The sequence below is a fragment of the Cibotium barometz genome, chromosome 15 (genome assembly GCF_041138505.1).
Source record: "Cibotium barometz isolate CiBa-2024 chromosome 15, ASM4113850v1, whole genome shotgun sequence".
NCBI classification, from domain to species: Eukaryota; Viridiplantae; Streptophyta; class Polypodiopsida; order Cyatheales; family Cibotiaceae; genus Cibotium; species Cibotium barometz.
In genome coordinates, this window is record NC_141060.1 from 7,598,693 (window position 1) to 7,605,596 (window position 6,904).

Here is a 6,904-nt window from a genome sequence, read left to right on the forward strand (position 1 = left end):
GCCACCCTTTATACAAAAATTCTAGAACTCCCAAAAGTTCCCATGTGGGATTATTGTCAAGCCCTCTCCCACATTCATCTACAACTTTGAACTCTTTTCAAGAGCCCTAAATGTCTTTTTTTGTTGCATCCTTGTATTGATCTTCATTTGTCATGCAACAGTGACCGGGGGACCGGAGCCCACTCAATGGTTTTCAACCATTCAAAACTCTTATCCTTATCTCCACAATGGATTGTGTGGAGGGAGGCGGCCAGAATTGAAAGGAAGATTTCTCTCTCTCTCTCTCTCTCTCTCTCTCTCTCTCTCTCTCTCTCTCTCTCTCTCTCTCTCTCTCTCTCTCTCTCTCTCAGTAGCACACACCAAAGCGAATCTGCAGGTAAGCATTTTTTGTTTTTCTTTTGGCGTTGAAGCTTGTCTGCGAAAACACATATTTGTTTGGGTGGTGAGAGAGAAGTCGCCTGGTGTAGAGCAAGTGGCTGTGAAGAGAGGTCTCCTGGTGTAGAGCATTACGTCGGGTGGTTTTGAAAAATAATAAGTGGCTGCCTGGTGGTGCTGGCGGCGACGGCCAGCCCACAGGCGGCCACAGCCTAAACACGACCCAGCTACTGCTGTTGTGCAGAGGGGGGGCGACGACCACACGTAGACGACCACTGTGCGAGGGGGGCAAAGTTAAGTTCAGGCCACCAGGCAGCGCAGCCACCGTCGGTGGCCAACCCTAACGGGCAGTAAGCATTGAGACGGGCGGCCAACCTGCCTAGCCAACAGGCAGCGGCTAGCCACCACGGGGGCTTGCCTAGCGGGGCGAGCGGCCTGCCCGACCCACAGGCGGCGGCCAACCACCACACGGGCGGCTAGCGACAAGCGACTTGCCCAGCCCAGAGGCGACGGCCAACCCACAGGCGGCCACCAAAGCCAATAGCCACCAGCCATTTTTTTAATATTTTTAATTTTTTATTTTATTTTATTTAAAAAAGTAAATACAATAAAAAATCAATCGACTCTCTCTCGGCAGTGGAGGGATAATCCCGACGGTGGGTTTGACCCCGACCGAATTGTCAGGCCATATACACCTGTCCGGTCCGGAGTGCGCTCGTCGATCACGCGTGATCCGCCAGTGCCCTCCTTGTCTATTGACCCCCGCCTTAGGACCCAGCGAGCCCGCAGTGGCCGCATCAGCAGATGACCCCTTTCTGGTCGATGAGCCTGAGGACATGAACACCGATGTCGCCGAGGGGACCGGGGAGGACCGCTTGGAGTATGACGACGATGATTATGACCTATTGGACCGTGCCGACATCCTGACAAAGACAGAGCTCTCTAGTGGACTTTTTAAATATCTTAATGCCAAACTAAACAATATGGGTAGAGTCCAGGAGGCTGACTTAGTCATGATGCTACAAAGCATCTCCACACGGTTAGACGCACTGACAACTGCCTCGGCTAGGACTCCGACTCCTCGTGGTAGCCGAGCTCTTGTGGCACGGGTGAGCGTAGCCTCGCCAGTGGTTGCAGGAGTACAGGACGATGTGCCTACAGGGCTGTCCGTAGCGACAGCTTTGTTGTTATTAAAAGGCTTAAAGCCGTCTAGTTTTGGTGGTGAGGAGAAGGAGAGAAACAAGGACTCGGTCAATATGTTTCTAGCGAAGTGGTCAGATTTGCACGCGTTGTGATAGCAGCCTAGCCGGATACAACCCGTAGAGGCTAGCCTCTTATTAAACAACAAAGCGTAAAAGTGGTGGATGAGTTTGACAACTCGTCCTGCCACTTGGACGGAGTTTGAAACGATGTTTCAAAAAGAGTTTTTGCCTGTTAATGAGGCGGAGAGAAGCTGCGAGTTATGGGACAAGTGCTCGATGGAGAACAAATCCCTGACTCAATACATCTCAGACTATAGGGAGATAGTACTCAAGCTAAAGGGGATCGATGCATTCCAGACATTGCGAGGCTTTAAAAGAGGTCTCAAAGATGATTACCTTGAGTACGTAGAGTCCTTACAGCCTAAAGACTTAGCAGAGGCAATTAAGCATGTGCAGATATTCGATGACATCAAGCGCCGTAGTGCGCGTGGTGGTTCGAGCAGGACCGAGGGTAGTGAAAAGAGGAGGTCAAGCCTTAAAAGAAAAGGGTTCCACAGTGATAAACAAGGGGATAGGACAGACCAGGAAGGACAAGGTGGTCACTGGTCTAAAAAACCACGACCATCCAAGAAGAAGAGAGACATCGAAATCCAAAAGAAAGAGCATTATATTAAAGCGCGAAAGAAAAATCGTTGCTTTAATTGCAATGATGTAGGGCACACGAAGGCTGAGTGTCCAAAGCCTAAAGCCAGCACAAGTGGCAACGAGCCCAAAAAAGATGGTAAATCCTTGAGGCAGTTGCATACAGTGCAGAGACTCCCTCTCAGTTCCACAGAGTTCAGAGAGGTGACAGTGTGTCATTGTGATGAGCATCACGCTTGTTCAGTGACACGAGCAATGTGGCAGCCTACTGTAGGTCCACATGACATGGTGTGCATGTATGGCACCATAGGTGGCCGTAGAGTCACAGTTTTTATTGATGATGGAGCTAGCCACAACTTCTTGAAATACTCGTTAGTCAAGAAATTGGGGTTGATTGAGACCCGGAGTGATCATGAGTATACTGTTGGCCTAGCCAACGGATATGACAAAACGGTATGTAATACCGTAGTATTGGGGGTCTCATTATCTATGCAGGACTACGAGGCTCCACTTGACTTTCAGGTCATGTACTTAGCCAGAGCAGATGTATATCTAGGCAGGGAGTGGGTGTATGGCTTGGGCCCTAGTCTAGCTCGGAATTACTTACATAATACGCTATATTTTGAACATGGAGGTAGAGTCATTACCTTAGAGGGTGATCGTACTGTCCCCTCCACACCACTTATTTCCTCCATGGAGCTATGCACAGCGGTCCGCATAGACCAGATAGCAGAGGTATATGCTTGTTACCCTCTTTTAAATTCTGTTTTCGTAGATGAAACTAAAAATGATGTTTGCGTAGACAAACAAGGAAAACAAAATAGCCTTGGACGAGACCCACAGTTTGAAAACCCTGTTTACACCCAAGCATGCATTGACCCTATTGTTGTGTAAAAATCAAAAGGCCTTGCATGTGCTAAATCTTCCCTTTGTTTATGTGGATTTGGATGCGGATTCACACAGGTTTGTCATGGTTGGAAACAAAGTTTTCTACATATTTCTTGCTCTTCAATTTAAAAAAAGGGGCCTCTTTTTTAAAAAATGTCTGTTAAATGCCTTCTGTATAAACAACATGTTTTATTTTTTTAATGCTGCGCGGTTTTTCTGCTACACTGATATGATATGGAATCATGGGGTTTATGCTGCACATGGTATGGAATTTTTGGGGTTTATTCTGTGCGGTTTATGCTGCACATCATATGGATTCATGGTAGACAAGACATGTCTATGTGCATGGTAGCCAAGCCGTGTGTAGGCCAAGGCCACACCATTGGGAAGAATCCGGTTGTCGACACGGGCTGCTTCCCAATCGTGTGGCCTTAACCTACACATAGCTTTGGGGAGGGTAATTTGAAGATAGTGATGTAGAGGGTGAAGGTATTGATCTCTATATAGTTCATCGTATAACATGTGCAAGCAGCATCAAGTGCAAGATGCATTTTATACAAGTGCTTTCAAGTTCTCATAGTCTTGAGCATCTCCAATGGCAAGGGAGATCCACCATCTATGTGAATTATGTAGAGTGGGATACATGGGGATCTATATCTAAGGGTGATTTGAAATACTGAGAGATGATATTCGTAGTGCAACATAAGCAAAATTGGTAGAGGCTAATGTTTGACTTCCTGTAGAACATTTGAGTAGCAAAAGAGATCCACATGGTAGCCCATCCTTTTCTATGTCCATGGTAGCCTAGCCATATGTAGGCCAAGTTCATAACCAATGGGAAGAAGCCCACGTTGACATGGGCTGCTTCCCAATGGTGTGGCCTTGGACTACACTTGGCTTGGCTACCATGGATATAGACATGCACATAGACTTGCACCAATACATTGTTTGAGGTAGAAGATACATGCACATATACATACATGGAAAATTCCTAAGCAAGAACATTGTTTAAGCAACTCTTTTAGGTAGTTCCTCAATGATAAGGGTTTTTATGTGGAGGGTTTCTATGTGCAAGAATTGTACATAGAGTTAATGTCTATATCCAATGATAGGCTAGCCATATGAAGGCCAAGGCCATAACCATTTGAAAAGAATAGTGCCATATGTATCCACAATGTTGAAGGACTAATTAGACTGACTAACTACATGGTTGTTGGGTGTACTCAATATCTATTTAGGGAGTATATTTTTACTCAATTCAAAAAGAGCGTGCCAGTTTTTTACATGTATTTTTATCACTATGCAGATCATGGTACTCTAGGGTGGATGATTGGTCTGATGGGAAAGCCCAAAACAAAGGCTATACTCACTATCTATTTGGGGAGTATATTTTTATTCAATTCAGAAAAAGCCTGCCTGTTTTTTGCATGTATTTTTATCACTATGCAAGTCAGAGAAAGCCTGCCTGTTTTTTGCATGTATTTTTATCACTATGCAAGTCATGGTACTCTAGGGTGTATGATTGGTTTGATGGGAAAGTCCAAAACAAAGGCTAGACAAGCCATGTGTAGGCCATGTGTAGGCCAAGGGGAAATCGAAGCTTAAGCCATATGAAGGCCATGGCCAAAACCACTAGGAAGCACCTTGCGTCTACGCGGGCTACTTCCCAATGGTTCTAACCCTAGTCTTCATATGGCATGGCTACCCTTCATATAGACTTCACATCTTGTGGCCCTTGGCTACCCTTCATATTGACTTCACATCTTGTGGCCCTTGGCTACCCTTCTCACTATGCCTCCTACCCTTATTGGAGGCATGACACCAAACATTTTGGGGGTGCCAGTACAAATGGGTTGTGAGAGATGGGGCTTTGTGTATTATATATAAGAGTCACTCTTCTCCTTCTCTCTACTTCTCAATGTCTTCATTGTGCATGAGATTAGCATTAGTCTTTGTAGCATTTTGTTAATAATCATGTACTGTCCATGCCATCTATATAGCCATATGTATGCCAAGGGTGAATACAAGGGTAGCCAGGCCATCTGTGTGCCATGGCCAAAACCATTGAGAAGCAGCCCGTGTCCACACGGGCTGCTTCCCAATGGATTTGGCCATGGCACACACATAGCCTGGCTACCCTGCATATAGACTTCACATCTCATGGACTTTGGCTACCCTTCACACTATGCCTCCTACCTTATTGGAGGTATGACACCAAACATTTTGGGGTGCGAATGCAAATGGGCTCTAAGAGTTGTGGCTTTGTGCATTATATATAAGAGTCAAGTGCTCTTCTCCTCCTCTCTACTTCTCAATGTCTTCATTGTGCATGAGAATAGCATTAAGTTTTGTAGCATTTTTTTAATCATCATCTATTAGCCATGCCATGTGTAGGGCATATGTAGGCCAAGGGTGAATCCAAGGGTAGCCAGGCCATCCATGTGCCATGGCCAAAACCATTGACAACAAGTAGTCTGTGTCGATGCCGGCTACTTCCCAATGCTTTTGGCCATGGCACACGGATGGCAGGGTTTTAGAAAATCAATGAGCATTCCACCATTTGTACCATACATTATGCAAGGCTAGGATTAAGTCTCGGTGGTAGTTCTGCGGCATGGTTCTGATTTGTGTGGTAGACAAACTTCCTTATTTTAATGGTGTGACATTGTAGTATGATCAGCATCTTTGTGCAAGAGAAGGGGCTGCATGGCATCATAAGGACTAATGAAGAAAAAAATAGAATTTTTCATTCATGGGTTCAAGCTGGTAATCATGGTTACCTTGAGCTTGGCTTGTTCCCTAATGTATGGTAACTTAAAGTGTTACGTTATGAGCTTTTTTATTGTATGGAATCTCTTAGGAGTTATTATGTTGTAGTTGTTGTAATGTGGAAGGACTAATTCATATTCTTCAAGCATGATTTAGTTGTGTGTTTGTTTGTGTTCACAAGATTGAGAGAAAAAATTCCACGAAACAAAGACATACAGTGAAAAGAAAGAGCAATCGAGTGTTGCTAAAGGAAAACAATGGAGAAAGTTAGTCCTCCATCAATTGATGAGTTGAAAGAGGCGTCTAGAGATGGCAGTGGGATGGATGAAGTGGGGGGGGGAAGTGAATTTGGATGAGACTCAAATTGCAATGGAGGCTTCCCTTCAAATCATGCCATATGTACCCACCTCTGAGAATGAGCCAGGGGTTGGCTTCACAGCTACACAAAGCCCACAGAGAAGAAGAGGAATCAGTTAGACATTTCATTAGATGTCTCAAGCATTCAAACTCTCGTTGCCTTCCACATGAATGTTATTCGAATAATCACCCTGCTGGATAGGTTCATCCGTCGTCTTACGCATGAATCGACCTGTAATGGCTTAGTCATTAGAGGGATCACTATGTGTAAGATAAAGTAACACAAAAAATGCCATCCAAGCAGAAGATAATCTGATGGTCAAGGGAGCCAAAGCAGTAGATTCTAAATGTGATACCACTTCTACTATTAAACCCATTGCTAAGGGTAACACTTTAGTGGTCACGGGTAACACTTTAGTGGTGGTGGGTAACACTTTAAACGGAGATAAATTTCACAAATTTTTTGAAAGTAATCCAGCATGGAATGAAGGCTAAGAAAAGGTACATATTTATTCAAGGAGAGAGCTTCAATGGTGCTCAATATATCGACAAGGGAATTCAACTAGTGAGTTCTAGTCCCACGAGCACGCTATAATGAAAATTATACTTTTTGTGGACATTATGGTCATGAGACTTCTGAGTGCCACACACGTGCAAGTTCTTGTCACTAA